Source organism: Acinonyx jubatus, chromosome X (assembly GCF_027475565.1).
Source record: "Acinonyx jubatus isolate Ajub_Pintada_27869175 chromosome X, VMU_Ajub_asm_v1.0, whole genome shotgun sequence".
NCBI classification, from domain to species: domain Eukaryota; kingdom Metazoa; phylum Chordata; class Mammalia; order Carnivora; family Felidae; genus Acinonyx; species Acinonyx jubatus.
Window position 1 is genome coordinate 95,462,863 of NC_069389.1, and position 11,111 is coordinate 95,473,973.

Sequence of the window (11,111 nt, forward strand, 5' to 3'; positions counted from 1 at the left end):
ACAAGGAGAAGATTCTTATTGAAATTATGTAAAAAGTATGATTGCTGGAAGAATACTCACTGAGACTTTTTGAATTTTAGAGGGTTCAGGTAGAGAGAAAATATAAATGCTTCAGTTTACAATTGAATACTTTATGAAATTTCTGTATATTATATATATCGAAAGAGAACATTTCCTCAATCTGGAAGAGCAAACATTAGACAACCAGCAATATTTCCAACAAGAGTCACAAAACTATAATCTTCCTCAGTTCATTTAGTCCCATGTTCCTAATTCTTGTTCCGTTTGAATGCAACTTTTTAGTTCTGGAAATTCTTACCCATTTTAGTTTTAGGATTTTAAAGATGTCAAATACCTGTATTTGTCTTAAAAGTCCTTTTTATGAATCTCCTTGAAGATGAAATTCATTTTGTGACAGAATAAGAACAATTATAAATGACAAAATCTCAGAAATGGACATTGTGCCAGATCTGAGGAGAGTTCATTATGATGCAATTGACAAGGAAACTGTTCTTTCTGTGACATATAACACTTCAATAATCAGAATATCAAGCGAGGACCTTATACCAAAACATTAAAATTTTAGGAACGGCAATACATACTTGAGCAGTTATAGCACTTACTCATGAAATACAACCTAAGGTTTACCATTATTTGAGAGTGCTTTTCCAAGTAACTTAACATACCAAATAAAAAGACTTCATTTACAATTTAAACCCTGGGAAGTTTGTTAAAATCTTAGAAAGTTTATAAAGCACATCCTACATGGGATTACAGATCATTACAAATCTTTATTTATTTACCCAAGATGCCAATAAGAGATTCAAAGGCAAATATGTAGGGTTCTGTACTTGTTAGCAAAGCTACGCTCCTTTAACACTGAGAAGTTTTAACTAAGTAATCAAAGACCTGAAAAAGTCAAAACATAAGCTTTGGTTTTCCCTGCAGACAAAAGAGAAAAACGCCTTTGTTTACATTTTCTTATCAAGAGCAGATCAACAGTCCAAGAAAACATTGTCTTTTGAGCAGAAAGAATGGCAGAATTTTAATCTCGTACCAGGATACTTTTAAAATCCATTAATCTCAACCTTAGTCCATCCTGACCACACATATAGTTCCTTTCCAAAGATATCCCTTCACGAACCTTCTACAACTTTCCTTTGCCTTCAGATTTTCTCCCAAGCCAGTTCTCTCCAAATAACAGTCTCATTTAGGACAAAATTACTTTCTTTTACCTTCAACAAAAAATGTATTTCCATTCCTTGTATCTTTCTTACATATCACCTACTTTTCTACATACAGAGTTTTTTCCTCATTTCCATCAGTCTTAAGTACACTTAGCAGAATTTTAACTCTTAGAAACCTTCATCTCCCATGAAAACGTAGTAACCAATTGTAAACTGTTACACCACAGTTCTTTAGATGGCAAATTTGCAAATCAATTAACCACAAAAGCCTGCTTACCAATAGACCCAAACAGCCTTAGTTTCTCTGCAGTAAGTCAAAAGCACAAACCTACATCCAGTAATCAATGCTTTAGCTTCTTATCTCATTAGATATCCAATGAATTTAATCCCATGTATCATGCAATCAAAACTTTAAAGTTTTAGGTTACCAAAGGCTTTGAAGGCTATCTTAACAATTACCCATAAAAACTTTGAGACAGACAAAATTAACCATTAAAGTCGTCTCTTTGCTAACAAATTGCAACAGAGATAACATGAGTTTACTTGACCTTCAGTGAACCTTGGTAGAATAAGTTTCATATAAATTTTTTTTTAATGTTTATTTCTTTTTGAGAGAGAGAGAGAGAGAGAGAGAGAGAGAGAGAGAGAGAGAGTGTGAGCAGGGGAGGGTCAGAGAGAGAGGGAGAGGCAGAATCCAAAGCTGACAGCGCAAAGCCAGACGCAGGGCAAGAACTCACAAACCTTGAGATCATGACCTGACCCAACGTTGCATGTTTAACCAACTGAGCCACCCAGGTGCCCCTAAAAGTTTTATATTTAATGCTGGTAACTCTAAAGACAGATCTATCTTAATTAAACCAGCAAACTTAAATTAGCTTAAGCACCGAATATGTTTCATCTGCATCCATTTAAAAGTCAATCAATTTTTCCCCATTGTCAGTTTTTACCTGGGACACCAGTGCAGGAACCTGAGGTGGGCGGTCCAAGTGGATGCTCTTCACTCCTTGACATCGAGGGTGGGAGGAGGAGCCAGTGGTGCTGGCTGAGGATGGTATAGGAACCAGTAATGTAGGCCACGCCCAAAGTGGTGCAGAAACAGGAAGAGGGGGAGGGGAAGGCAGGAGAGATGAGATGCCCCCGGAAGGCAGACAGAATTCCCGGTTCTAAACCTTGTCCACTCGGACAGAGGAGCAGACGCCATGTTTTTTCCACCAACGTGGAAATACAGAGTCCGTGTTTGGCTGGAGTAGACAGGGAATTTCCCGGAAACAAATGGAGTTTTGGCAGCTGCTTGGGAATAGTCCTTAAAGTCCCCGTCCTGAGGTAGACTAACCAGAGTTGGCTCCAGTTATCATAGCCATTAACCTGGGAAATGAATGAGGGAGAAGCCCTCACATCTATTAGGAGGAGGAACAGGCAGAAAGAGTCAGCGTCTCCTTTGCCAGGGATGGCCGGTGCTTCCTCCAGCGACTGAGTTCTATTAGGAGGACGCCTATTTAGATCATTATCATCCGGTATATCACAAGGGAGTTTACTGGCCTGGTTACTGACTAAACATGTTCTGCAAGAGGCCCTTGGGTCCAGGTCCTGATTTAGAGCAGTGAAGGCCTAGACCTAGGGTACCTCCGTCCATTTGCCCTGTTTACTAAGGCCATGCAATGTTACAGGAGATCAGTCCTTTCCTACATTTTGCAATGTTTTCATTGATTTGTTTCCAGTGGTTAAAAAGGCATCCCAGGGGAGAGTCCCTGGGGACCGAAGAGAAGCTCCCATGCTTCTCCAGAGCAGAGACAGAGAAGTAGTGAAGGTCCATTGCCACGAGAATCCCCCTGACACGTGGCATCCCACGTGCAGGATATGTCAGAGGTTCCTGAGGTGTTAAAGCGACCTGAAGCATCCCTCAAATGAAGTCGCTATGATCATGGACCAGTCGCTATGGCCCCTGAGGAAAGATGCTAGTGTCTCCCCACCTCCCCATTGCATCCTAGGCTACAGGTGGGTGCCAGCGTATGGACCTGAGTTTGTCTTGCTAAGAAGGCAGAGAAGAAACTGCTGTTTTTAACCCATGGAGAATACTGGAAAAGTTTTACAAGGGGGAATCACCCAATTTTGTAATTTAAGTAGTAGTTAGCAGAGAACATTGACTAAAAACAGTAAAGACAAATCCATCATGAGCTAAGAACATTCCAATACATGTAGTCTTTACAGCCAACTTCCCTAGAAAACGGTCCCCAGTTGGGTTTTCATTCAATGGGGTACTGGTTTCGGCCGGCTCCCAGTGGAGGTCTCTCAGCCAGAAGCGGCTAGATCAGAGATGTGGAGGGGATCATGTTAGACCAATGAGGAGGAAACCTCAAACAGGAGTCTTAAGACTGACAGCCATCCTGGTGACTTAGTGGCTGTCCCATGCCCAAGACAGACAACTTTGTATAAGGACAGGAATAAAGAGAGGGCATCAAGTTTCCAGGTCTTACTACCATTCCGGCCAGGGTACTAACTTCCAGCCGAAAGGCCGGCTTTCTCCTCCCCGTAGAGTAGCCACGGGCTAGAGGATTGCGACCTGAGCAATTGACATGAAAGTGTTCCGGTAAGACCATCCTCCTCGAAAAGCCCCTGAAATGGGAGTAAAGGGAGAAAAGAGAAAGTACTCACCGGGTTTGCACCAGCTCAGAGCCCAGATGAAAAGACTCGAAGCCCATGTTAAAGTCACAAAATGATGGGGTTGTTGGGTGATGGTGGGGTGGTTCGGAGCCAACGGCCAGGAAAGAATTCTTGAAGACATCTTTGGGGCAAAAAGGTGATTTTATTTTATCTTTATTTCAAAAAAATTTTTTAATGTTTATTTTTTTTGAGAGAGACAGAGTGTGAGCAAGGGAGGGGCAGAGAGAGAGAGGAGACACAGAATCTGAAGCAGGTTCCAGGCTCTGAGCTGCCAGCACAGAGCCGGATGTGGGGCTCAAAGTCATGAACTGCGAGATCATGACCTGAGCTGAAGTTGGATGCTTAACCGACTGAGCCACCCAGATGCCCCCAAAAAGTGATTTATTTTATTAAAGTGAGGGGATAGGACCCGTGGGCAGAAAGAGCTGCACTGGGGTTGTGACGAGTAATTGATTAGATACCCTCAGGTTGGGAGGGGGTCAGGGACAGCATAAGTTTCTAAGGAACTTTTTAAGCAAGCTTTCCAGGATCTTGAAGGGCCAGCTGCTGTTAGGAAAAGGCCATTTTTACCATTTAGTAAAGCCTCATTCACGAGACCCTTCAGATGTATATCAGGGGCCATAAGCTTGAAGTATGATTGTCAGCATATATCTTGGGGGAGTTGAGATAAAGGAAGTTTCCAAAGGAATTTTTACATGTTACAGTAGACTTACAGGATCATGGCGGGGGGGGGGGCGTCAGGATAATGTTAAGCCAAGATTCCCTTTTGCCAATAGTAAAGTGTCATCAAGGCAGCTGAGCTCCTAGAGGGAGGACACTCTCCTGGTCTCAAGGACTTGTCAATGGGCTGTAGGCAGTAAGGGAGTTTAATTTCTCACTTGCCTTAGCTTCCCACATCACCATGGCAAACGCTTAAACCCCTTTCCTTTGTTCTTGGGTAGTCAAGATTGTCCAAGGAATATCACCCATATTCCACCTGTGGAGGAGGCGGGCTCCTTCAGCCTACTTTGCCCTCAGCTTGCCCCATGCTCCGTCATCAGTTTGAAGCACCTGTTCCAGAGGACGGCAGCCTCCGTCCTGGGAGGGACAAGAGTAGCAACCTCTCTGCCTTTTAGTCACTTCCAGGAGCACTAGCCAGCTCAGCCCAAGGATGGGGGGCCTCCATACCCCTGTGGGGAGAGGCTAGAGTGATGTCATCTTCAACAGCAGAGGCAAGTGTGACAGCAGCAGAGACAAGCTTGCCGTTTACTAAGGTGACTGCTCCCAGTGTCCTCAGCATTCAGCCTCAGCCTGCCGTCTCCGCCCCGTGGGCTCCTTTACCTGCCACGGTGGTCCCCAGGGAGAAGGACATCCTCTTGTCTCAGAGCGCTGAAGCGGAGGAAAAATAAGTTTCCCTTTACCCTTCTATGTCTGGCTGTGTAGGGCAGCACAATTCGGACCCCCTCACCGTACATGTACCTGTCTCATTGGAGTGTGGATTCTTTTAGGTAGTTATATATATATTTTAATTTAAATCCAAATTAGTTAACATATAGTGTAATAATGATTTCAGGAATAGGATTTAGTGATTCATCACTTACATATAACACCCAGTCCTCATCCCAACAAGTGTTCTCCTTAAAGCCCCTCACCCATTGAACCCACCCCCCCCACCCAACACCCCTCCAGCAACCCTCAGTTTGTTCTCTGTATTTAAGAGTCTCTTACAGTTTGTCTTCCTCTCTGTTTTTATATTATTTTTGCTTCCCTTCCCTTATGTTCATCTGTTTTGTGTCTTAAATTCCACATATAGGGGCGCCTGGGTGGCGCAGTCGGTTAAGCGTCCGACTTCAGCCAGGTCACGATCTCGTGGTCCGTGAGTTCGAGCCCCGCGTCAGGCTCTGGGCTGATGGCTCGGAGCCTGGAGCCTGTTTCCGATTCTGTGTCTCCCTCTCTCTCTGCCCCTCCCCCGTTCATGCTCTGTCTCTCTCTGTCCCAAAAATAAATAAACGTTGAAAAAAATTAAAAAAAAATTCCACATATGAATGAAATCATGATATTTGTCTTTCTGTGACTTTTTTCGCTTAGCATAATATACTCTAGTTCCATCCACGTTGTTGCAAATGGCAAGATTTCATTCTTTCTGATCGCCAAATAATATTCCACTATATATATATACACACACATATATATATGTATGTATGTATATATATATATACACATATACACACACCATATCTTCTTTATCCATTCATCAGTTGATAGACATTTGGGCTCTTCCCATACTTTGGCTATTGTCAATAGCACTGCTATAAACATTGGGGTACATGTGCCCCTTCGAATCAGCATACCTGTATCCTTTGGATAAACACCTAGTAGTGCAATTGCTGGGTCATAGGGTAGTTCTAGTTTTAATTTTTTGTAGAACTTCCATGCTGTTTTCCAGAGTGGCTGCATCAGTTTGCAGTGCAAAAGGTTCCTCTTTCTTCGCATCCTTGCCAACATCTGTTATTGCCTGAGTTGTTAATTTTATTTTATTTTTAAAAAATTTTTTAATGTTTATTTATTTTTGAAGGAGAGAGAGACAGAGTGTGAGTGGGGGAGGGGCAGAGAGAGAGGGAGACAGAATCTGAAGCAGGCTCCAGGCTCCGAGCTGTCAGCACAGAGCCCATCGCGGGGCCCAAACTCACGAACCGCGACATCATGACCTGAGCCGAAGTCGAACGCTCAACGGACTGAGCCACCCAGGCGCCCCGTGAGTTGTTAATTTTACCCATTCTGACAGTTGTGAAGTGATATCTCACTGTGGTTTTGATTTGTATTTCCCTGATGATGAGTGACGTGGAGCATTTTTCATGTGTCGGTTGGCCATCTGGATGTCTTCTTTGGAGAAATGTCTATTTATGTCTTTTGCCCATTTCTTCACTGGATTATTTGTTTTTTGGGTGTTGAGTTTGATAAGTTCTTTATAGATTGTGGATACTAACCCTTTATCTGATATGTCATTTGCAAATATCTTCTCCCATTCTGTTGGTTGACAGTTTTCTGTAGTTTTGCTGATTGTTTCCTTTGCTGTGCAGAAGCTTTTTAATTGATGAAGTCCCAATAATTCATTTTTTGTTTTTGTTTCCTTTGCCTGCAGACACATGTAGAGTAAGAAGTTGCTGTCGCCGAGGTCAAAAAGGTTGTTGTCTGTTTTCTCCTCTAGGATTTTGATGGCTTCTTGTCTTATGTTTAGGTCTTTCATTCATTTTGAATTTATTTTTGTGTATGGTGTAAGAAAGTGGTCCAGGTTCATTCTTCTGCATGTCGCTGTCCAGTTTTCCCAGCACCACTTGCTGAAGAGACTGTTTTTGTTCCATTGGGTATTCTTCCCTGCTTTGTCAAAGATTAGTTGGCCATATGTTTGTGGGTTCATTTCTGGGTTTTCTATTCTGTTCCACTGATCTATGTGTCTGTTTTTCTGCCAGTACCATACTGTCTTCATGATTACAGCTTTGTAATACAGCTTGAAGTCTAGAAGTGTAATGCCTCCAGCTTTGGTTTTCTTTTTCAGGATTGCTTTGGCTATTTGGGGTCTTTTCTGGTTCCATACAAACTTTACAATTGTTTGTTCTAGCTCTGTGAAGAATGCTGGTGTTATTTTCATAGGGATTGCATTGAATATGTAGGTTGCTTTGAGTAGTATTGACATTTTAACAATATTTGTTCTTCCAATCCATGAGCATGGGATGTTTTTCTGTGTTTTTGTGTCTTTTTCAATTTTTTTCATAAGCCTTCTATAGTTTTCAGTGTATAGATTTTTCACCTCTTTGGTTAGGTTTATTCCTAGGTATATTGTGGATTTTGGTGTAATTGTAAATGGGATCGATTCCTTGATTTCTCTTTCTGCTGCTTCATTACTGGTGTATAGAAATGCAACTGTTTTCTGTACATTGAGTTTATATCCTGCAACTTTGCTGAATTAATGGATCAGTTCTACCAGTTTTTTGGTGGAGTCTTTTGGGTTTTCCATGAGTATCATGTCGTCTGTGAAGAGTAAAAGTTTATTTCCTCTTTGCTGATTTGAATATTAGGTGGTTATTTTTATTTTATTTTATTTTCTTAATGTTTATTTTTGAGAGAGAGAGAGAGAGAGAGAGAGAGAGAGAGAGCAGGAGAAGGGTAGATAGAGAGGGAGACACAGAATCCAAAGCAGGCCCCAGGCTCTGAGCTGTCAGCATAGAGCCCAATGTGGGGTTCGAACCCACTAACTGTGAGATCATGACCTGAGCCGAAGTCAGATGCTCAATTGACTGAGCCACCCACACACCCCTAGGGAGTTATTTTTAAGAAACAGAAGACTTTAAGAAGTTTTTCTTTTTTGCCTTCCTGCTAACTGCCTAAAAGAATTTAGATAGAGGACCTGTTCCAGGAAGGGAGCTATCACCATACATAACTATATATGATATGAACTAGGTATGGTAGACAAGGAGAAATCTAGCATGGTATGTTTCATTGTTTCTTGATATCCCAGAAAACCTTTTGTTTAACAAACATTTACTCTTCCCTTTCTTCCTGTGACTTGCCTTCCTTCCCTTGAAAACTCCAGATCCCTACCCACTTTCTACTTAGTCCAGCATGACTTACATACCTCATTTTGCCTGTCTATGGAATTGTTCCTGTTTATATGGCTTCCCTGTATTTACATAATTAAATTTGATATTCTCATGTTAATCTGTGTGATGTCAATTAAATATTTAGGCCAGTCAGAAGGACCTTCCAGGATAGAGAAAAAATTTTCCTTCCTAACACAGTATATGATATATGTGCAGGTGTGTTATGTATTACTAAATTTTTTAAAAATTAAAATGAGGGGTGGGGCACCTGGGTGGCTCAGTCAGTTAAACGTCCGACTTCAGCTCGGGTCATGATCTCGCGGTTTGTGAGTTCGAGCCCCTCATTGGGCTCTGTGCTGACAGCTCAGAGCCTGGAGCCTGCTTCAGATTCTGTGGCTTCCTCTCTCTCTGTCCCTTCACCACTCTCACTCTCTCTCTCTCTCTCTCTCTCTCTCAAAAATAAATAAACATTAAAAAATTAAATTAAAATGAGGGGTGCCTGGCTGCCTTAGTCAGTAGAGCATGGGGTTCTTGACCTCAGGGTTTTGAGGTCAAGCCTCACACTGGGCATGGTATCTGTATGGTATCTATCTACTTTTAAAAAATTAAGATGAAAAAGAAAATTTTACTTATTTTAATAGTATTACACGACCAAAAAAATATAACTAATGCATCTTTATCACTTAAAAAAACTAGGACACAACTGAAGTTTGTAAAATTATAGACATAATGTATCTCAAGCACCTATCACTGTGCCCAGTGCCTAATACTTCATAAAAGGTAGATCATTGAGCAATATAGGAAAAGCAAAAAGTATTGTTTCTTTCTAGTCCCTTTTCTGTGTGCAACCCAGAATGTTTAAATTTTCAGTTAGGGGGCGCCCGGGTGGCTCAGTCCGTTGAGCATCTGACTCTTGGTTTCTGCTCAGGTCATGATCTCAGGGTTCGTGGGTTCGAGCCCCGCATCGGACTCTCTGCTGACAGTGTGGAGCCTGGTCAGGATTCTTTCCCTCTTTCTCTGCCCCTTCCCCATTTGAGCGCCTGCACTCTCTCTCTCTCTCTCAAAATAAATAAATAAACTTAAAAAATTTTCGGTTAGGATTCTCTTAAAACTGAGATTTAACCTCCAGCTTTCATGCATTCTGTATGGTATCTAACACATAATACTTGTGTAAACATTGATATTGATGTCGGTATAGAATAGGAACAACGACGACCACAAAATAACCACAGGCACAACCAGAAACAGTTTTTGAAATGTCTAGTACAAGGAGATTGTAGTGGTCAACTCAAATAAAGTGTCGCATGTCCACCCTTAAATGAAACCAAATAACATCTGTAAGAGCATGACTGCTCCTTATGTACACATCAGTGTCACAGCTGACATCAGTATCTGCAAGTGAGAAAACAAAATCGTGTATCATGATCTTTTGTGCCATCTAACTTTAAGTTTATTTATTTATTTTGAGAGAGAGAGGGAGAGAGAGAGCATGCATGGGAGGGGCAGAGAGAGAGGGAGAGGGAGAGAATCCTAAGCAGCCTCCACACTGTCAGTGTAGAACCCCACACGGGGCTCGAACCCACAAACCATGAGATCATGACCTGAACCAAAATCAAGAGTCAGACACTTAACTGACCGAGCTCCCAGGTGCCCCTATGCAATCTAACTTTTTTTTTTTTATTTTTTTTAACGTTTATTTATTTTTGAGACAGAGAGAGACAAAGCATGAACGGGGGAGGGTCAGAGAGAGGGAGACACAGAATCTGAAACAGGCTCCAGGCTCTAAGCTGTCAGCACAGAGCCGGATGCGGGGCTCGAACTCACGGACCGCGAGATCATGACCTGAGCCGAAGTCAGCCGCTCAACCGACTGAGCCACCCAGGGGCCCCTATGCAATCTAACTTTTGATCTCATGATGACCTTAAAAACATCTGCCCTGTGTGACTGCATTCACTCCATCATATAGGGCAGAGTTTACGGAAGGAAGCAGGTAGCCTTCCAGCCTAGAGGAATACTTTATATTGTGCCATCCCGATGATAAGGCAATGACCTTTAACTGTTAAGGGAAAGATGTATAAACTTCATGTACTGCAATCTCTAGTGTTGATTAAGTGCTTCACAGGCCTAATTTAGTTGACTGTTAAGGGAACTGTCTCTGTAAAGGAAGACAAATTAGGTGCCATGGAGATGATATTACTAAGTCTACTTTTGAATCTATTGATGCCTGTCTATTTCTCTCAACTTTTCTTATAGCAGCTCTGACTGATGTGGTCTAGTCAATACGTGATATGCTCTTTTTTATAAGTTTTCTAAGGTTCATCCAAATTGTAGCATATATCAGTAATTTATTTGTTTGTTTATTTGTTAGTTTAACTCAGCTCTACACCCGGTGTGGGGCTTAAACCCATGACTCGGAGATCAAGACTCACATGCTCTACCGAGTGAGCCAGCCAGACACCTCGATATGTCATCTGCTCTTAAAGCCTGTTGAAATGCTACTTGGAAACCATGCCATTCATTTGGTTTCATTTACTATCTTTAACATAATGGTATAGCTCAAAAATCCAAAATATAATATATTCAGTGAAAAGAATCACTGAAATCCCCTGCCCCACATGTACCCAATTACTACCCAGTGTATTATTTATGCAAGCATAAATATAAAAACACAAGGCGCCTGCATGGC